Source organism: Crinia signifera, chromosome 5 (assembly GCF_055691185.1).
Source record: "Crinia signifera chromosome 5, ASM5569118v1, whole genome shotgun sequence".
Classification (NCBI taxonomy): domain Eukaryota; kingdom Metazoa; phylum Chordata; class Amphibia; order Anura; family Myobatrachidae; genus Crinia; species Crinia signifera.
The window spans coordinates 303016294-303038849 of record NC_139221.1 but is presented as its reverse complement, the minus strand read 5'-3'; the positions used below and the strand labels follow the sequence as shown (position 1 = coordinate 303038849).

Sequence of the window (22556 nt, the reverse complement as noted above, 5' to 3'; positions counted from 1 at the left end):
CTGATACACAGCTCTGATTCTGATTCACTCGCAAAGCACATTAACCCCTTCCCGACATTTGACGTACATTTACGTCATGGTCGGGATGTACTTCCAGACACATGACGTAAATGTACGTCATGACTTTAAACTGTCACCGCGTCTATAGACGCGGTGACAGAGGGACGATGTCTGCTGTCCCTGACAGCAGACATCTTCCCTCATTGCCCAGGGGGGGCAGCGATGCCCCCCGCCATCGGCGATCGCTGCGATTGGCTGTTCAAACGTGAACAGCCAAAAGCAGCGTTTACTGTGTTATGTGTCAAAATTTTGACTCTGCTGCCCCCTAGTGTCCAAAAAAATTAAAGGAGGTTGAAATAATGATGTAATAATAAAGTTTAGATATGGTCTATGTTAGTTATTAACTATTTTGAGTGGTATGATTATTTGTCTCACAAGCAGAAAATTTAACATTTTGCAAATTGCAAAATGTTCAATTTTTTTACGACATTTTGGTATTTTTCACAAAAAAATAAAAACTGTATCGACCAAAATTTACCACTAATTTAAAGTACAATGTGTCACGAGAAAACAATCTCAAAATCACTGGGATAAGTAAAAGCAAAAAAAGTTATCCCCACTTAAGTGATACCTGTCAGATTTGAAAAAAAGGGTACTTGTGAGTTATCTGGGCGCCCGATTTCTAAATCGGGTCGGATCGGGCACATCGCATCGCATGCGACCATCGGATGCGATGCGATGACCCGATTTTTCCATAGGAATCAATGTTAAAATGGACTGAGTCCATTTTAACATGGAATTCAATGGGAAAAAGGGGTCCTTTTCATACCCCTACTATCCAAGTGGGCATGGAGTTGGATATAAACCTGTGCCCGAAGCCCGAAGCGTGGCGAGCGTAGCGAGCCCCGCGAGGGGACTTAGAATACCGTCCGCTCGCCACGCTTCGGGCTCGGTGGCTCGCTACGCTCGCCACAGGTTTATATCCAACTCCATGCCCACTTGGATAGTAGGGGTATGAAAAGGACCCCTTTTTCCCATTGAATTCCATGTTAAAATGGACTCCGTCAATTTTAACATTGATTCCTATGGAAAAATCGGGTCATCGCATCCGATGGTCGCATGCGATGCGATATCGCATCGCATCTGATTGTATGCCTTAACTTAAGGCATACAATCAAAAAATCGGGCGCCCAGATAACTCATAAGTACCAAAAAAAGGCCTCTGTCAGGAAGGCAAAAACAGGCTGCGTCGGTAAGGGGTTATGGGGGTTATTCTAGTTGATTCGCAAGGCTGTTCCCACGCACAGGCTACGAATGGATGTTCAACCTAAACATCCATTCACATGTTGTAGGGAACACCCATCACACATATGCGTGCATGCTGGGACGGAGATCAGCAGGCAGCTGATATCCGGTGATTTCAGCTGCCTGCCCCGCTGTTCCCGCGTCACGGCCTCATTACCATGAGAACATGGAATGCTGGGTGCTCCCATATGGTAATGGAGCAGCGCGCCACCCCACACTCCTTTCCCGCTATGTTGGGTGCGTGCACCCGGCGAACAGGATGTTCGCCGTGGGTGCATACACCATGCGCAGAAATGCACATGCGCACTAGAGAAACATCTGTGCCCGCTCGAACGCAGACTAGCTGCGTACGGACCAAAATAAGGGCCTTGGTTTGCTAAAGGACAAAACCATGTGCACTGCAGGTGGGGCAGATGTAACCTGTGCAGAGAGAATTAGATTTGGGGGGAGTTATTTTGTTTCTGTGCAGCGTAAATACTGGCTGCTTTATTTTTACACCGCAATATAGATATCAGTTTGAAGTACACCCCACACCCAAATCTAACTCTCTGCACATGTTACATCTGCCCCACCTGCAGTGAACATGGTTTTGTCCATTAGCAAATCAAGGAGGTCATTCTATTTTGTTCGTTCCCCCGCGGTTTCGAATGGGGGACCAAAGTTTTCCTAATGCGCATTCGCATAATGTGCAGGGATTTTAGGCGAATGGCTTCAGCGACTTGCATAGATGTTGAGCCGTTCACACGTGTGCCCGGGGGCGTGGGGTGGCTTCCCCATTAAACCGCTGGGCCTTCCCATGGGAATTCGGGCGGGACGCAGAGTGCCATCACAAGATGTCAGTCACCCGCGCCATCTTCGGCCGGATGCCCACAAATAAGTTAGTCTCCACTGACTTACATTTGCAAGCCCTGGAGAAATCTTTCGCGAAATCACACGCGAGGGGATGTAATTCGTAAGACATCCCCTCACATGGTTGCTAGGGGATACGGCGGGAGGGGAGATTTAGCTGGGCGGGCACTGTGGGACTCGGTAAGCTGCGAGCTTCGCAGCTTACTGAGTGAACCAGAATGAGGGCCCAAGTGTGTTTTGCGAGTGAACCAGAATCACCCCTTTAATTAAACACCTATCTGTAATCATGTATTGGCTAACATTTTAACCAAGTGTAACAAGCTACAAACAAATCTAACAATCTGGAAGGAGATGATGGAGGGCCGTCTGTTGCCCATCACTGAACTAGGCCCATAGGTATATGTTATTTTATTTTTACAAACTTATCTGAAGCTGCATCTTGGTGCTGGGGTTTGATAGTGTAAGGGATGTGCATGCCCTCATGCTACTAGCCACACCCACATGCAACTGGCCACACTCACACAGCACTAGTCACACCCACATGGAACTGGCCACACCCACGCAGCACTGGTCACGCCCATACAGCACCGGTCCCACCCACCTGGAACTGGCCAAACCCACACATCTCTTCTTCTTGCATTAAGCCCTTGATTATTTCCCAAAAAAATATGTTTTAACTTTTAAGTATTTACATGGCTAATTGACTATTCAGGTAAAATTGCTCCAGTCTTCTGGTGGTCTTAAAAACACGACTGGTCAGGTTTCTTGAGTACCTAAGGGTAAGTGTATCAAAGGTTGGAGAGAGATAAAGTGGAGAGAGCTAAGTAACGACCTACCAGTGTTTAAATGCCATTTTACAAGCTGTGATATGAGCGCATTCATTGGTACTTTATCTCTGCAACGTTTGCCAACTTGCCCATAATTTCAGTGAAAAATGTTCTCTGTTCCCAGGAAAGTGGGCCCACATCACCTGCGATGGAAGTGATGACGCATATCACAAGGAATTGCGTCAACACAACAAAATTGAAGAGGACGGGGCCACAATGATGCAAAGTATAGTGTTACGCCCCCGTCACCCCCACAGGATATATCTCCCTGAGTCTTGCTTGCAAAATTTGGATATACAGAAATACATACTGGCAGAAAAGCATGATATCCAATATACAACATTTTGGGGAATGGTTCTAAGTGGATCTGACAGCAGAAGGCCCAATTATCTTTTAAATACAAACCAACACTTTTATTCAACTTCAACCTTTATACAGCATGTACTTTTATAGAAGGATACTTTTATACTTGTGTCCTAGCACGGCGCCCATCGCATTGCAGACCATAAGGCATACGATGGTATGCGATGCGATGTTACGTGATGGCAGGCGATGTTATACAATTTTAAATTATATACCATCGCATTGTATGGCATTGTATCGCATATACAATGGTATGCGGTTTAAAATTGTATAAGCACCCTAATGGGTTTTTCAATGTTAAAAGTGCCCCCTATAAGATAATTAACCTTGATGGGTGCTTAGTATGTTAAAAGCACCCCCAACGGCACCCCCACTATCAACGGCAGCCCGAAGCATGCCGAGCGCAGCGAGCCCGCGAGGGGCGGCGGTACGCGTCCTACGACCTTTTCATACCACTACTATCCACGTCGGCGTGGAGTTGATTTTATATAGTGTGGCGAACGCAGCGAGCCACCGAGCCCGAAGCGTGGCGAGCGCAGCAAGCCCTGCGAGGGGACGCGGAATACATGTAAAGTAATACGCGTGTGCTCGCCACGCTTCGGGCTCGGTGGCTCGCCACACTATATAAAATCAACTCTACGCCAACGTGGATAGTGGGGGTATGAAAAGGTCGGAGGACGCGTACCGCCGCCCCTCGTGGGCTCGCCACGCTTCGGGTTGGTGTGGGGGTGCATTTAACATTGTAAGCCCCCATTAGGGTGCTTATACAATTAAAAATCGTATAGGGGGCTTATACAATTTAAAATCGCATTGCATCGGTGTGCATCGGGTGTATGGCATGCAATGCGATGCGATTATATGTCGTACGACTTAATATCGTGGGCGCCGTGCTAATACACAAGTACCGAAGGATGTATCAAAGGATGTACTATCCCACCACTAGAGACCTCAATTTCATTGTACAATGCTGATGACTGAACATGACCTTCTGGACATGCGGGAGGCTGCATGTGTCCTACTGTACTTTGTCCTAATTCTCGGGAATCTGGTGCGGTTCTGTATCTGGCATTTGCTTTGAGGTTTTTAGTAATTTGAAGAATGCGGCCTTACCTGCACCAATGAAATACCCCTTCCACAATAATATTATACTATGTTCCTGAAGGTCACCCGCAAATGCAGAACTGCATACGACGCAATTAAACTTCTGTGCAGCCGGTGCTGTCTTCAGGCACCGATCAGTCGGTCATTGTATAAAGTTGGGTAACCTCATCCACCCTCCTGTGAACAAGGAAATGATAATCGCACATTCTCCTTCACTTTATTCACTCTAATAATTCAAGAAAACAGTTACACATGAGGCACAATTACATCTTTATTTATATGCACAAAATACACATTGTAACAAGTAAAGCAACATTATACCTTGCTACCTACAAGACCATGAAGATAAAGTGTATTATCATTACGTACTGTGCCAGCGACCCCCAAACTTTCTGCAGTCATGGATGCTGTTAAGATTCAAAGTGTACCCCATAACCCGCACACTGTGAGGGTTGGGGGATGTCACATTTTGGAAATTTATGGAAGCTGGATCAGACCTTCCAAAGAAGACAAGTGCGTGTGTTACTCGTAGCAACCAATCAGCTTCTAGTGGTCCTATGATGGAGCGTAAATAAATCATAGCTTGTTGGGTGCTATGGGCTTGTTCTCCACTTTCTAGAAGGTCTGATATATCCAGCCCATTGCAAACTATAGGATGTAACGATGTCACAAGTCCCTGATGACGCCATAGGCTGCTTTTCCTTGAAGCTTGATGACTTCAAAGGGGCGTAGTTTAGCAGAAAAGTAAGGAGGAGGAGTTTGGACTGATTGGGGTGGGGCTTATTTGATCTTACTTTTGCTTGTACGAATGTTTGGAAGTATGGGTACACTTTAAATCTTTGTGGGACAACATCCATCGCAACTGCAAGATAATGTAGCTATGGCCTGTAGATGCCACTTGGGGACTGGTCATTTTTAAAACAATTATTAAGATGTGACCGTGATTAGGATTTCCCTTAAAACGCAGCCTCACGGAGAGGTACGCAATCTTTGGCATGCCAGATTCTTCCAAAACACAATTGTCTATTTTGGTATTTTGAGGTCAGTGGCAATGGCAAAGACTTCTTACCCCTTGGGGTAGACAGATGCGAGACATTCAGTTTGCGAACCACTAGACCAGCCATGGCCAAACTGCGGCCCTCCAGCTGTTGTGAAACTACACATCCCAGCATGCATTGCCATAGTGTTAGCACACCCTAGGAGCAAAACTGTGGCAATGCATGATGGGACTTGTTGTTTCACAATAGCTGGAGGGCCATCGTTTGGCCATGCCTGCACTAGACTTTACACAGACTTAGTGAATGCTAATTAGTGCAAATGTGCCATCACCCACGTCAGCCGTACCAATCGGTTACTATGGGTCAAAATACATTTGTCCTATTCCAATAAGCCTGTATATTTGTATATCAAACAAATTGCAAAAAAGAGTGCATTGTAGGAAACCATAAAAAGGCCGCCGTAGCCCACGTTGCGAATGCAATACCTAGAGATGCATTCATATAAGTGCATCAGTTCATGAACAACGCCACCAACATCATTCGAGGAGAATGCCACCAGGAAAATGATGAAAATATTTAGGGAGCACCAATATGCATCCTACCCCCCAACGCCACCCCCCGTTTTATTTTGTTCCTAAAGAAATGAATACATTATATCTAAATTAAAAGTACAAATAAAAAGTCTCCACGCTTAATCGTACATGAAGGACTAGAAAACAATGTGCGCATCAAAGTCAAAACTATTTAAAAAGTTTCTCTCAGTTCTGTGTCAAAAATATGTTACCTTTTCTATCAGGTTATGGCCAAAAGTATGTGAGCAGGGTTGCCGAGAGAGGAGGGGGTGGGTACTTATTACCGCCCAACCTATTGCCTGGCAGCAGCAGGCATCTCTTTCCCTACCCGAGCCGTGTGCTGGGCTGCAGTGAAGCCAAGGAGGCTGGTGTTCTCTAGAAGCAGCAGCTGCGGCCTCCTCTGGCCTTTGTTAGTGCTGGAGGCATGACCAGTCCTCCCGAACAGGACCCGGCTCTCTACAGCCCTGTATGCCAGTTTAGTATATCAACAATGTCTGTATGATGTATTACAAGGTTAAACAAATATGTTAACTACTGTATAAAGGTTGTGCGATATTTGCCATATCACAGTGATAAAGGAATACATACAGGGCTGAGGTTTTTCAGCAACCAAGGATCCCACCACCCACCCACCAATTCTATCTGTCCAGAACCTCAGCTGAACTTCTTAGAAGTTCACCTTCTGTTTGCAATAAATTCAACACGAATGCTGTCTCTATCAGGGTTCCGTATGATGTGCTGAAAGTCGGGACCCTGGCTGCTGGAATGCTGGCCCCTTGCGGGCACGTCGGCATCCTTCGCTTGCGCGCAAGGTTCTCCCCCCCCCTCTATGGGAATCGTGCACCCCTACGAGGAGTCATCCTTTTGTGATAGACACAGGGGCACCACCCAGATTGTGGAGCCCCTAGGCAGAGGCAACCCTGAATACTTCCCATCTATCTGACTGTGAATTCCTGTGCCCTGCCCAATGGGCATACATCAGGTAAAACCATTCCTTTATATACATTCATGACATTTTGCACCTTTATGCGGATTGATAAAACCCACTTCAGAGATCAGGTTGCAGAGTTTTGCCGCGTTCTAGAGCAACGTGTCAACCTGCAGTTTGCCAGATGCTGAGGTGCGGGTCTTATAAAAACTTGGCTGGAGAATATTTGATTCGTTTTAAAGCACGTTAACTATTGCATGCTCCGAATACTAACGTTATTGCATATCTTTTTGCCTTGAGCTCTTTACAATGTACATTTTTTTTTTTACAAAGTAGCCTTGAAAAAGGAAAGAACAAAAAAAAAGCTCGCCGTTCCCCGTAGCCCTTTAATCAATGCATTTATCAAAACCTGAGCAAAGCCCGGACTTGTAGATTTATCATCATCAAGCACCAGGTACAGAGATGTCCATTCACCCAAGTCATCAGCAGCGTAATATAACCATTTATCACACATTACGCTGCTTGCTGGATGAAGCTCGTCACCGTTCTTATAAAATCTGCTGTAAACAGAACAGTTTATTACAAATGCATATCAGAATGGGGGTTCCACTATCAGATTACGGAATAGGGTTCTACGCGGCCTCCCTGTATCAAACAGATGGCTTAATCTTGGATCTTAGTGTTACTTAGTCATACAGCACTGTGTCCGGTGCAGAGATCACGCTGTGTCATAGATCAGTGCAATGTAAATAAAGAGATCTGCCTGATGGTACAATGACATGGCTGAGAAACACAGAAGGCAAATGTGTCGTTTGCAGGAGGGCATTAAACAGTCAATAAATAAAAGTAATCTGAATATGGAAATCACTAATGAAATGGGATATAATGATCAAGTGCAGCATTGGCACTGGGTAGAGACAAGGAGCCAGATGTACTAAGCTTGAAAAGTGATAAAATGGAGAGTGATAAACCACCAACCAATCAGCTCCAACCTGCCATGTCACTGGCTGTGTTTGAAAAATGACAGGTAGGAGCTGATTGGCTGATGGTTTATCACTCTCCATTTTATCACATTTAATGGCTTAGTACATCTCGCCCTAAAGCAGTACCACCTGCCAAAATAATGACCATCTCACCAAGATGTCGCATTTTAAATAGCGCAAGGTGGATCATAGACGGAATAAATAATTAGTGTCCATAACTCCCCCAATGCTCATTACGACCAAAAAGTTTGATCATTATCCTACCATGTGACTCAAGATAAGACATTGGAATCAGATATCTGACTGCAAAGTTTGGTCCAGAATGCCTTTTTAATAAACAGCCTCCTCCGATCAGTCCCCATTGTAGGTAGATGAATGTATACTGTACAGGAGGACTAATTGGAAAGTGATGAGACGGCCTTCTGTCCCATAGGTAGATGTGACAATGCTACGCTGGTTATTGTGAAGATCAGACATCGATTTGTCTGAAGCTGTGGTTGGATTGCTGTCGTCTTTATTTGGCCACAGCGAGCGGGAGATCTTGGTACGTTTCGTCATGGCGGATGAGTAATACGTTTCGCACTTCTCTGACATAATCTATCCGCCATGACGAAACGTACGACGATCTTCCATCGCTGTGACCAAATAAAGACTACGGCAGTCCATCTTTAGGTTCAGACACCTCAATGTAGCGAGCTGGCGGCAATGGGGAGAGCGGCCCATCTGTATGAGCTTCACAGTAACCAGCATAGCATTGCCGGAGGCAGTCTCATTACTTTTCAATTACCCCTCGTGTTTATTTTTTCATTTCCAAGTATTGTATTACCCCTTTTGGGGTAATATACAGTATCGAACCTTAGACATAGGGCGGGATGTACTATGACGAAAATGCGGTAAAACCACCATTTTACCGCATTTTCAAATTTACCAAAACCCAGCCGCACCCAGCGGGCAGAGTATCGCCACCTTTGGGTGGCAATACCCTATAGAAGCCTATGGGCCTCTATCGCCACCCGCACTGCCCTCCCCATCCTCCGTGCTGCTCCTTCTCCCCCACCAGCATATCACAGCCGGGAATGTCCTTCCGGCTGCAGGGGGGAAGAGGAGATGTCGGGGTCGCCGCAGAGCCCAGGAGGTGATGGAGACCCCCCTGCACACCACATCACAGGTATCGCGGGGGCCTCTGTCACCGCACCACGATGCCAAGCGCATATGTTAGTACATATGCGCTGGCATCCTGGCAGGGGCGGCAATATTTTCCAACTTTTCAAATGTTAATACATCCTGCCCATACAGTGGACAAGTTGTTTATCCCAACTAACCAGCTTATGTCATTTTATAGACTCTTCTACATAAATGATACCCGATTGCGTTGCTACGGGCAACTTTGCCATTTTATCTGACTCTCTAAGGCTTGATACCACTTTATAAACATTTTTCAGCTTAGTACGGCCCTGTCACACACAGCCGCCAGTGCACTAACCATGTATCCCATTTTGAAGACGTACAGTATAATAAGATTGTGATTTAACCCTTTGAGTGTCAACATCTCTGTGAGCGATGTGCAAAATATCGGCAAAAAGCGCCGGCGTCGCTCACATTTGTTATATAAATTCAAATAAAAATGTTGTGGGGGAAAAAAAAAAGATTATATTTCCTATATAAAAGGTAAATATTACGGGTCATTTAAGAAGAATAAAAAATGCTCGCTTGGGCAATTTTCACACCTATTTTGACAAATTCACTTGCCACTGAAAGGGTTAATAGTTCACGTTCTCCTTTCTCCATACCTGGCAATACACCACCGCCTAAAAAGCGGGGACACAGAGGAACTTTAACAGACCTGAAGTCGTTTCCAGGAGCAGTCAGGATGTAATATGAACAGCAGAAATCTTGGCTCCCTCTCGTTTAGTAATTAAATGTCACATAATGAAGGAAAGGGGCCCTCGTTTCCAGCTTATTATATCAAAGAAAGGCCGGCTATGTTCCAGGCTGCGCTTAAATTATATCAGGTTTAAAACTGAATGGCTCACTTAAATAAGCCACTGAAAAGACAAAAATGCGCACGTGGGTGTATAGCAATCAGTGTGGAATGTACAAATAAAAGGAAACTGGAAAAACGGCTTTGGTACGTAACTAGATTTCTTATAATGCTAATTATTCCTGTAATTAGTGCCCAACAACAGACCATTGGCGTCATATACAAATATCAAACGCCCTTCCTCTTTTTTACTAAAGCTTAAAAAAAAAAAAGAAAAAAAAAGTGATGTTGCGTATAGCAACTATCGGATTCTATATATTGCGTTATAGAAAATGATAGAGAGCTCTGATTGGTTGCTATGGTCAACATCACCTTTCTTTATTTTTTGGAACGGCCAGTAGTAAATTTACCCCTTAGGGGGTATTTAAGGTGAAACACGGCAATGATTATCCAATCATGGTCGGTTTCGCACGTTTTTGCATCCGTTTTGACCCATGCTGTTTCACTTTTTTTTTTTACTGAATTGGGATGGCCAAAAAAACGGGCTAAAATGGGTGCGAATTCACCAAAACCTGTGGATTCATGTCAAATTCGCCAATCCACACAGTTTTCAACTGTGCTGGATATTTCGCCCAGGCGAAAAATCGGCATTGAGTTTGAAAAGGGGGAATCTAATTCACCCTAAAAACGGGAAGAAATGTATGACTTTTCACCTGCCGAAAAATCCTACACAGGTTGAATACCCCCCCCCCCCAGCCTATAACAGGCATGTCCAAACAATGGCCCCTCCAGCTGTTGTGAAACTACACATCCCAGCATGCCTTGCCATAGTTTTAGCATTCCCGAATTGCAAAACAGTGGCAAGGCATGATGGGACTTGTAGTCTGGTCTATAAGACAAAATCAACTGAAATAAGGGGCACAATATCGACACAAAACGCTAAATATCATCACAATGACGTATTTAAGTTTTCAGTTTTCCCTTTAGATACCTGTGATGCACCGTCAGAGGAAACAAGGGTACTGACTGGGATAAAAATGAAAACCGTAAACATTCGGTAGGAAAATGGCGGCTGATATACACAACCGGCCCCATATATTACTACTGCATGTGTATTTTTAAGAACCGTAATGAATGCATTATTAATCTATTGCAATGATATAGAAATGTTAATGCATTTAATAACTAGGCCTTTGCTGTACAACAAAATAATGCTCTTTGTCAGAAGAGACCTCGTTCTCAGCCCCTCCCCCTTTATAAATGTCTGACTAAATGATCCGGTATGAAAAGTTCGCTTCAAGGATTTATTGCGAAATCACAAGGTTCTTTCCTTTTTTTTTTGTGTTCTCCTATAATAAAAAGTCTTCCAATGCAATAAAAAGTCAAATTTAAGGTGTGTGGCCTTGTAGACCCGAAGACTGGGAACATTTCCAGGCATTAGCATATAGATATGTGTCGTACTGTAGATAAAGAAATGAATTCTACGAGGGGTGGGGGTGGGGAGGGGGGACATAAAAAAATTATGCCATGTAGATATTACATTTTAATCTTGGTATAAATCACAAGGTAGCAAATTGCGTGCGAGGCTTGAAGCAAATTATTGGGTGAAACAGTCTTGTCAGAGCGAGTCCTCCGCACGGAGGAGTTAGCAGAATGCTGATCAGCCTTTCAGGGTCCCGGCTCCATAAGGCAAATGTCTTATTCAATGAATTCCATTCTGCAGTGACTGAAGTCTTATCCTAATGAGGGAAGAGAAGAAAAAGAGAATCCGTTACATGTGACAGGGCTGTTTCTCCAGATAACTTATAAATAAATTCAGTTCTGCCAGTGACAAAATGCAGTATGGCTGACAATATAGTTTATTTTATTTCTCTTGTTGCATAAATGTTATCTAGGCAAAGGCAGCCCTGGGCACTTCACAGTGCTGTATCCAGGGGCCCGGGGCCCCAGCACAGTGAAGTCCTTGGATTTGGCTGCCTGTCACAAACGATGCGGCCCTGGACAGGTGAGACTGGCAGGGCCCTCTACCGCCGATGCTCTGGCACACAGAATAAGCACACACTAAGGGCCAGATGTACTAAGCCTTGAAAAATGATAAGATGGAGAGTGATAAACAACCAGCCAATCATATCATTTTTCAAACCCAGCCTGTAACATAGCAGGTAGGAGCTGATTGGCTGGTTGTTTATCACTCTCCATTTTTTTTAAATTTTCAAGCTTAGTACATCTGGCCCTAAGGTGCTCTACATAGTAATGGCATGCACCTCATAGCAGGGTTATAGACAACCCAAATTTAAAATGAAAAAAAAAAAAAACCAATGAAAGGACGGCAGTTGGGGGTGGGGACAGCCAAGATAATAGGTGGTTATTATGATAGGGGGGTCCAGAAAACACAACGCCCATTACCCCGATCTAAGCCCTTTCAGCCCTGAGGGTCTGACAAGGTGCCCAAAGCACTGCTGATTCCAAAAGCAAATTGCAGGAAGGCATCTGGAGCAGAGATCTGGGAAAGGGGCAGGCATCTGGGGGAGAGACCTGGGGAAGAGGCAGACATCTGGGGAAGAGATCTGGAGAAGAGGCAGGCATCTGGGGCAGAGATCAGGGGAAGAGGCAGGCATCTTGGGAAGAGATCTGGAGAAGATGCAGGCATCTGGGGCAGAGATCAGGGGAAGAGGCAGGCATCTGGGGAAGAGACCTGGGGAAGAGGCAGGCATCTGGGGAAGAGATCTGGAGAAGATGCAGGCATCTGGGGCAGAGATCAGGGGAAGAGGAAAGCATCTGGGGCAGAGAGCTGCGGAATAGACAGCATCTGGGGCAGATATGGAGAAGGGGCAGGCATCTGGGGCAGATATGGAGAAGGGGCAGGCATCTGGGGCAGAGATCAGGGGAAGAAGAAAGCATCTGGGGCAGAGAGCTGCGGAATAGACAGCATCTGGGGCAGATATGGAGAAGGGGCAGGCATCTGGGGCAGATATGGAGAAGGGGCAGGCATCTGGGGCAGATATGGAGAAGGGGCAGGCATCTGGGGCAGAGATCAGGGGAAGAGGAAAGCATCTGGGGCAGAGATCTGTGGAATAGACCGCATCTGGGGCAGATATGGAGAAGAGACAGGCTTTTGGGGCAGAGATCAGGGGAAGAGGAAAGCATCTGGGGCAGAGAGCTGCGGAATAGACAGCATCTGGGGCAGATATGGAGAAGGGGCAGGCATCTGGGGCAGATATGGAGAAGGGGCAGGCATCTGGGGCAGATATGGAGAAGGGGCAGGCATCTGGGGCAGAGAGCTGCGGAATAGACAGCATCTGGGGCAGATATGGAGAAGGGGCAGGCATCTGGGGCAGATATGGAGAAGGGGCAGGCATCTGGGGCAGAGAGCTGCGGAATAGACAGCATCTGGGGCAGATATGGAGAAGGGGCAGGCATCTGGGGCAGATATGGAGAAGGGGCAGGCATCTGGGGCAGATCTGGAGAAGAGGCAGGCATCTGGGGCAGAGATCAGGGGAAGAGGAAAGCATCTGGGGCAGAGATCTGTGGAATAGACCGCATCTGGGGCAGATATGGAGAAGAGACAGGCATCTGGGGCAGAGATTAGGGGAAGAGTTTTAAGAGCGTTTTAAGCCAAGACCCGCTACATAAGTACAGGCTATTGTAAAATTATAAAGATAATAATAATAATAATAATAATAATAATAATATAACAGGTTGAACTAAGAGACACAAAATCACCTAGGCATTTAACATTTTTAGCACATGGAATCATTATTAATTCACACCATTATTTTTTCTTATTAGTTTTTAATTATGTCCAGTACTGTAGGTCTCAAAGGCCCCATACACTATGAGATTTGGGCACGATCCGAATCGGGCCGTGAAATTGTCCCACATCGCATATGGAGACATCCCCGTGGCCCCGTGCGCATCGGATGGGAGTCGGGAGGTCGGACGGGCTGCACATAAGATTTGCTAAATCTTATGTGCTGCCCGGAGCCGTGCGGGGGACTGAGAGAGGTCTCACCCAATCAATGGCTTCGTATGCGTTTGTATGGGCTTTTTTTTTGGAGTGCTCTGCTCCAGCCACTCGCACTGCCGCTGCAGCGCCTTCTCCTGCCCGTCTCCCTGCGCCGCCCCCCCCCCTGCTCCCGCTGACGGCAGCAGCTTCTTACCCGGCTCCCTGCGCCGCTCCCGCTGATGGCAGCGGCTTCTTGCCCGGCTCCCTGCAAAGCTCCCGCTTATGGCAGCGGCTTCTTACCCGGGGTCCCTGCGCCGCTCCCGCTGACGGCAGCGGCTTATTGCCTGGCTCCCTGCGCCGCCGCCCCCCCCCCGCTCTCTGGTCGCGGGCATATCCCTGCTGCTGTCCCCCGCTCCCATTGTCCCTGCAGCTCCCCAGGCTTCTGGATCGTGTTGTGAGTGCAAAATGAACTGGCTGGCTTCCTTACCAGCAGGAGAAACCTGTACAGTAAACCTCCAGAGAAATTAGGAAAGTACAAAATCTTCTACTTACTCTAGTTCGTAATGTAGAAATGTAATTATTATTTATTTCAAATTTCCAAATTCAAAAAAATTTGACAACAAAACGCGTTGAGTGATATTGTCATAACAACCAGAAACACAATGGAACGCTTGGTCCTTCTCCCAGAAATACATGTTCTGAAAGTAACTGTACATAATAATAATACCACAAAAAGAATAGCAAAAAGCAGAGTTAAAAATATGGTAAGAACTCTCCAAGGACTATAAATCCAATCCAATAAAACGCGCTGGTTCTGGAGATGGGAAGTATTTTGCCACCTTTCATAGAACCCAGGAGGGTTAGCAAGCAGTATGGAAATTTCCTCCACCATGGTGTAATATAACTGTGGAACTGGCCGAGTATACATTCGGACGTCAGAGGAACACATGAAGATAGACGATACATTCATCATGACTGGAGACCCTGGCCTCATTCCCAGTTCCTAGCTAAGCTTTGGAATGGAATTAAACAGATGTTGGATGGGAGCTGAATTGGAAGAGGGTCCTGTACCTGGAGTGTATCAGCAAATCCCACTCAACAGCAATGTTCTACGGATCCCCTACATTCTTCACCCCTCTGTGCCGAGTCATCCTTTCATCCTAAAAAACATATGGGGCGCTCGGATAGAAACACAGCTTACAGTAACAGATAGACGTAGCACAGGGTACGTTTATTGGTGTAACAGAATTGATCTAATTGATACAGGACTGATATCTGTGACTGGATGTGCTTCGCTGCATGCACTAGGCCAGTGGTAGCCAACCCTAGCCCTCGAGAGCTACCAACAGTTCACATTTTCCAGACAACCTAGCTGCTGCACAGCTGCACTCATTAATCACTGATACATTTTAAAAGATCCACAGATGGAGCTAATTAGCTCACTTGTGATTCTGCGAGGAGACCTGCAAAACATGCACTGTTGGTAGCTCTCGAGGACTAGGGTTGGCTACCCCAGCACTAGGCAATCACACCCTTGTTTGGGACCTGGACCAATAGGGTATTCCCTTTTACCGCCAGTAGTCACCTGTTGCTGACTCCACCCACTGCACAGTGGGAGGGTATTTTGCTGCCACCACCAGGCTCCTTTTACATCGGCACCGGCCACGGCTGATTTTTACTCAGACTACTACCATCGGCAACTGATACCGCTTACTGTTGTGGATACGTGGACCTCCTGATTTTTTTAGCTGATTTTCATTGGTCACTCACCATGGACCAATAGCTGCATGGTAGCTGGCAGAGAGCAGAGCTTGGAGATGCTGGGTTCAGCCCACAATAGCCCGAGAACAGAACTGAGGTCATGGGTTCAATCTCCACCATGGCCCTAACTGTGTGGAGTTTGTATATTCTCCCCATGCCTGTGTGACTCTCCCTATATATTCTCCCAGATTCCAAAAATTTACTGGTAGGTTAATTGACTCCCAACCAAAACTAACCCTAGTCTGTACAGTATGTGTGTGTGTACATGGGCAGGCTAAATGGGCCAATTGTTTTTATCTGCTGTCAAATTATATGTTCCTATGATCTATTGCAATTAGCCAACTGTATTTTTAATCACCATACGTTTCTTTACTTTTTTACAGTATAATGATAAATCATATTTCACTGGTAATTGCAATAATTATTATGTTTTAAACTATACCCAGACAAGTGCATTTTATCTCTCTCTCTCCCCTCCTCCTACGTCACAGTTGGATCTATGTCTAGTACTAATATCCATACTGGGCACCATGAATGCAGACACGTACTGTCATTGCCTGATTAACCAATAGGCTGATTAGGCTGCAGCCTAGAACTCCAGGACAAACTAAAGTTCTTAAGGTGACTGCCAGATGGCTGTGCCAATGTAACTTGCTGATGGAACCGTAATGTACATTGTGCTACAGGCTAGCTGGGCAGCCTAAAGCCAAAGCTTCCTTCCCATGCCACAAGCATTAGCTCAAGCATGGCAATTGTAAAACCTACATTACATGGGCAGTATGACTGGCGAGTCTCTGAGCGCCCATACACATGTGTTTAGCAGCATTACAAGGGAAACTACATGTGTATTATCCTCGGGCACCTGGAACCATTAATCAGGCCCTACATACTGTAATGCTGTAAAGAGATTTTTGTGTATTGTGTCTCCTCATACTTGTGAGTAATTCAGGAACAGGGAACCAATACTGGGTACTTTTTTCCTAGCACGGCGCCCATTGCATTGTATACCATTGTACTAAATAAGGTATACGATGGTATGCGATGCGACGCGATATTGTACAATAAAATATCGCATCGCATCATATGCCATACAATGGCATACGATGCGATCGTATACAATTTTTGATTGTACAAGCACCCTGATGGGTCCTTACAATGTTAAATGGCCCCCCATAGTCAACGCCACCCCCAGGATCAACGTCAACCCGAAGCGTGGCGAGCGCAGCGAACCCGTGAGGGGCGTCGGTACGCGTCCTCCGACCTGTTCATACACCCACTATCAACGTCGGCGTGGAGTTATCTTAGATAGTGTGGCGAGCGGAGCGAGCCACCGTATTACTTTACATGTATTCCGCGTCCGCTCGCCACACTTCAGGCTCGGTGGCTCACTGCGCTCGACACACTATAATCAACTATCTATAATCAACTCCACGCCGATGTGGATAGTGGGGGTATGAAAAGGTCGGAGGACGCGTACCGATGCGCTCGCCACGCTTCGGGTTTGCGCTTCGCCATTGCGTTGATAGTGGGGGTGGCGTGGGGGTGCATTTAACATTGTAAGCACCCATCAGGGTGCTTGTAAAATAAAAAAACGCATCGCATCGCATCGCATGCGGCTATATGGCATGTGATGCGATCAGATGCCGTAAGATGGACATCGGGGGCGCCGTGCTAGGAAACAAGTACCCAATACTGTTATGGTAATGTAAAGTCAGTATACAGTTCTGTCCATCATAGCCAACTTAAGGGAGGGGCGGCAAGGGGGGGGCCGTCCTGGGGCCCCCACACACTGAAAGCAGTCTCCCTCTGGTGGCTCATTGGGGACAGTGAAATCCGACAAGATTATGAATGAACTTGGACAGGGAGCTGGTGGGGTTGTGCTAGTCAGGCTAGGGTTGTGATTTCCAGGCTAGAGGTGGCAGCCCTGAAGGAGAGCCAGGCCATGATGTCCCCAGGCTCCCTGGCTGGAAACCTGCCTGTCCCAGCACCACTTCCTGGTGCTCGGTATGTACAACATCCTGAGCAGCATCTTCTCCGGCTTCTATGGGGACTGGCTGTCCATGGTCTACATGCTGGCCTACGTACCGCTCATCTTCCTGGCCACCTGGCTGCTGGACATCCATGGGCTGCGCATCCCTGCCCTACTGGCTCTCTTCCTGGGAGCCTGGATCAAGTGAGCCTGTACCTGTCTCGGCCTCTTCCCAGTCACCCTGCTGACCCAGCTCATCGACTCCGTGGCCCAGGTCTTCATCCTCGGCCAGCCCTCCCAGGTAGTCTCTGACTGGTTCAGTCCCAAGGAGCTATCCACCGCCTGCGCTAATGCCGTGCTGGGGAACCAGGTAACTTCGGCCGGGAGGAATCGGGTGATCAATGGAGCAGCCGGAGATAGTGCTAGGGAACCAGGGTTATTAAGGAAACTAGGGCCGGGAGAGGGTTGACAGGGATGGAGCAGTCGCAGATAGTCCTGGGAAACCAGTGAATTCCAAAAACATTAGTAGTGGGGACCCCCACATCTACATCGCCCCAGGGCCCCCACTAGCCCTGCTATCCATCATGCAGATTCTGTACCATTGGCTGAGAACTTTGATCTTGTCCAGCATTGGATAAAGAATCCTGCAACAGCTTTTCAATAATGTATCCGCGCAGATGGTAACGAATACTAATGGATCAAACACAGTACCAAGCATAATGCCCTGCCACGTCCACTTCTAAACACTGCTCTAAATTCATGTTTTAGCCAGTCATATAATGTAAAACGCAGTAAATCTGCCAGATACTTAACAAGCTCGTGTCAATGCAGAAAAAAAAACTAAATAACAAGCTTTATCTTTTTCCGCAGGACAAAGCTGACATTTTGGGGGGATTCAAGTCCCGAAAAAAGCACCAGGCTGTAGAAAAAGGATAAAAAACTAAATTAGGATCCCCCGCTGTGCAGGTGAATGACCTGTGGGAGCCAACCTGCCTGCCAGGATTTCTACACATGGCAAGCGTCAGACACAGAGCAATTGATTAGATCATCTCCTACCTGCCACCGACCAGGCTCGGGAGACTAATTAGAGGAAGTACTGCCTGCGCAGACACCCCATTGACACCTAATTTGCTCAGCCATAGCCCTTGGGGAGAATGCATTATCTGTGCAGCTGCACTTTCTGCCTTGCTGAATTTAGACATAAGCAGACCCGGGCTTCTAAGAACAATGATTTTCACCCCGGCACAATGACGCTCTGAGCGATACACACAAATACATATAGAAACTGGAATAATCCAGGGGCTGCCTGGCTCCCCTTTGGGAGATTTTCTCACGGATAAGCACAATTTTTCAAGAACAGAAAGAAGAACGATGAATAAATAAATGACAATATAAAGTGTGCTATAAATATAGGCATACAGAAAAAATATCATAAAAATTAGCAATAAAATAAAATAATTTTATAGCACGCACTTAAAACTTTGCCCTAGTTTATTATTTTTCCCATGAAATAGGCGGTTCCCAACCTTTTTTTTTCCTCCCGTACCCCTTGATTAGGCTTTTTATTTATGAGTACCCCCTCCTTTCATTTCGAAATATCCACAGTACTTGGAAGTGGGCAGTATTGGTATTGTTATGTGTGTCCTTCTATTAAGGCGTAGCGGAGGAGTAGTGAGCGGTCAGGAATCGGGTCCATCTGTGCCTGGCCACTGGCTATAGATTTTAAGTTTGTGAGCAGGGCCCTCCTACCTTTTTAATTTTCTGTAAATTCCCAGTTTGTGGTGTCACTGTTTCCAATTCTAAAGTTATACCGTCTCCGGGGTTCCGGGTAATGCCTGTAGGATTAATGCCGCTGCTTCCTCCACCCATGTCAGCTTGGGGCAGATGATCACTGATGGGCATCACGGGTAGCACCCAGAGGATTGCTGGTCACGCAAAACCACAAGGAGATGATGATGACCCTGCTGACGGAACCGGAAGTGACACAATGTGGTTTGAGTCTATGGCAATGGGAGACTACGTCTTCCGCCATTACCAATATTATTTTCAAGTACCCCCAACCGTTCTGCAGAGTACCCCAGGTTGGGAACCACTGCCCTAAATGCTCACCCAGCACATGTGATGTTGTGGCGTCAACAGCGCTGGTGGGCAGGAAGATCAGCGGCAAAGGGTGTGGGTAAAAGCTGTAAATCATGTAAAATGCATTGAAAAAGCCAGAAACCATGTAGAGTATATTGAAAAGGCCAAAAACCATGTAGAGTATATTGAAAAAGCCAGAAATCATGTAAAGTGTATTGGAAAAGCCAGAAATCACCTAAAGTACATTAAAAAATGCCGGAAACCATGTAAAGTACATTTAAAAAGGCAGAAATAAAAGTAATTGCACTGTAAGACAGAAAACATAAAATGTGTACCATGCACAGTGTTTTCCAATATACTTTAGCCGGTTTCAGGCTATTTCAATGCATTCACATGGTTTATGTTTTTATTTTTTTTCAATTCACTTTATATGGTGTTCTGGCTTTTTCAATACGTTTACAATGTTTCTGGCTTTACCCTCTTCCAGCGGTGGGTGCGTCTCCTTACAACCCACACGCTGCAATAGGACACATCTGGAGTACTGACTGTGCCGTCCACTTGGAGGTACAGCCCTCGTTAATACCTCCAATGAACATTGACCCGCACCTATTTATTAATGCCAATTTCAAAACCAAAATGGCAATAAACAAAATAAAGATGACTGCTTGCTCTCACAGCAGGAACACTGAGGGGGGGAACCAAAATTTACTCAACAACTTAAATTGGGAAACAACTTATTTTTTAAAATAATATAGGTTCTTGGGCATACATTAGCTTTTTGGGATTTGGGGGCAGATGTATTAAGCCTTAACAAGAGATAAATGCAAGGTTGATAAAGACCTGCCAACTGCCATGTTACAGGCTGTGTTTGAAAAAAGTCAGTAAGGAGCTGATTGGCTGGACGTTTATCTCTCTTTATCACCCTTGCATTTATCTCTTGTTAAGGCTTAATACATCTGCCCCATTGTGCTATTTGAGTGACAGAATGAGTCACTCAAATATGCGGTTTTGCAGATAAATCAGGTACAGCTGTACTTACTGTTCTATACATTGGTAGATAGAGGAGGGATTTGTGGCTCCAGGGAAAGAAACTTTACTGGAGGAATAGCAACATGGAATCTGCGCAATTTTGCATAATGGTAAACTTGAAGTTTCATAACCTTTACAAAATTACTTGTCTGTGGCTTTGTGCCTTATTTCACGTGGTCACAGAACACCATGCCTGATAGGTGTATAATTCGCAAATGCTATACTTACCTTGTGTCACCAATGCAGGTTTTTCCTCTCCTGGTCTGTGCAGTTAATGCGGTGTGCACAAGATACAGATGGGACAGGCTATCCTTGATTATTACGTATATATGTGTCTACACATTGATACCATTAATGATGGGTTCTGTGTACCCTGTATTGTGCCATATGCACGGCGCTGCCAACCCTTTTGTGACGCCACAAAAAATAAAATATAATAATTTGGACTAAACACATTTTATTGTGTGATTTTGTCCCGTGTGCCTGCTCCGAGGTCTCAGAGCACTTCTAGATAATCATAATTTAAACCCGGAAGGGAATAAGCAGTGAGTGGGGACATTTTTGGAGGATCTTGCTCTACTATCCCTCCAAATCCTCCCACTCCCTCTATACTGTACTCTGACAAATGTAATTTACCTCCATGACTAAGACTTCCCTCCCGTGACCGTACTTCCATGGGATTCCTTATTCTTTTTGCTACGGCAATTCTGGATTTCACAGTGCGATATTTGAATCAAGAGAAGAGCGGTGTCCGTTACCTAACAGCAACTCTGTGACCGGCTTTTGATAAATAGACCCCATGACCTCAGTACATGTAAAATACAAACCCCATAAGCTGCATCATTTCTGTTACTGAATGTTACGATTGTACCGGCTGAAATTTTTTAAAATTAATTCCAGTAACGTAATTCATTCTGCTGTCATTTTAAATAGTGGCAACTTTTTTTGTTGTTTTTTTTTTTTTATTTAGTCATTCATTTTATAAAAATATAATTGATTTATTGAATAATAATAATTAATTTGTTGCAGCCAGCCTGGCGTGTAAATTAATGTCAAATGCAATGGTAAAAATAAAATGCCCTAGAGCCAATGGATTTAATTCACTGCTGTAAAATAAATGGCAGAAATATAAAAGAACTCTTTACATGGCTTGTTCCAGAACTGTAAAAGCACAGTACCATTTATCCATATTTAAATACCTTTGAGATGTGCTGTGTGCTGCCATTTTTTACAGAGTCCTTTTGGCCTCTAGAGAATACCGTAATTTATTTTGAAAACTCTTTTTCTTTTTTTTTTTCTTTGACACTCCGGCAAAACCCCCCTCTTACCCCGACATTGTCTAAGGAGATTTGCTGTGCAAAGAACAAAGTCTCTCATGCCTCCTGCAATTACCATTTGAATCAGCTTCCACAGCACAAAGAATGTGATTTCCAATACGAATCTGTGTGTGTAAAAAGAACCGCGCTTCCATTGGCCAGTTCTGAATAGGTGACGGATGACACTGTTCCTATTTGTAGATGAGGGTTTTTTTTTTGTTTTTTATCTCGGAATGGAGAACAAAAATAAAATAAACACACTGTTTAAATAAATAAATCCTTATTGAAATACTGTAATACAGAGTTATCTCTCTCCTACACTTGGGTTCCTTAAATACTCAAGTGATACTAATGTAACTGTATAATATCTATACAAATACAATTTTAATTTCTTATCATCTGTACTTCATAGGAGTATATTTATTTATATCATCGTGGCCAAGCCCCTCTATATAAAATGGCAATATTACTGGCCTAGCACAGTAGGGGGAGTGGCTACAATGAGGCAATCCAGAATGAATTAAATTATTGCTCGGCTTAGTTGGGCCC

At 45.3% G+C, this 22556-nt stretch overlaps 1 protein-coding gene across 3 annotated transcripts in view; it reads right to left on the bottom strand.

Moving 5' to 3' along the window:
- Positions 1-4698: 4698 nt before the first annotated feature.
- CDK14 (cyclin dependent kinase 14) overlaps positions 4699-22556 on the bottom strand; it is a 505408-nt gene continuing 487550 nt past the window's right edge. For all 3 annotated transcript variants that reach the window (XM_083189415.1, XM_083189416.1, XM_083189417.1), the window contains one exon: positions 4699-11646. The gene's annotated coding sequence lies outside the window, so the exon portion shown is untranslated. The remainder of the gene's footprint in view (positions 11647-22556) is intronic.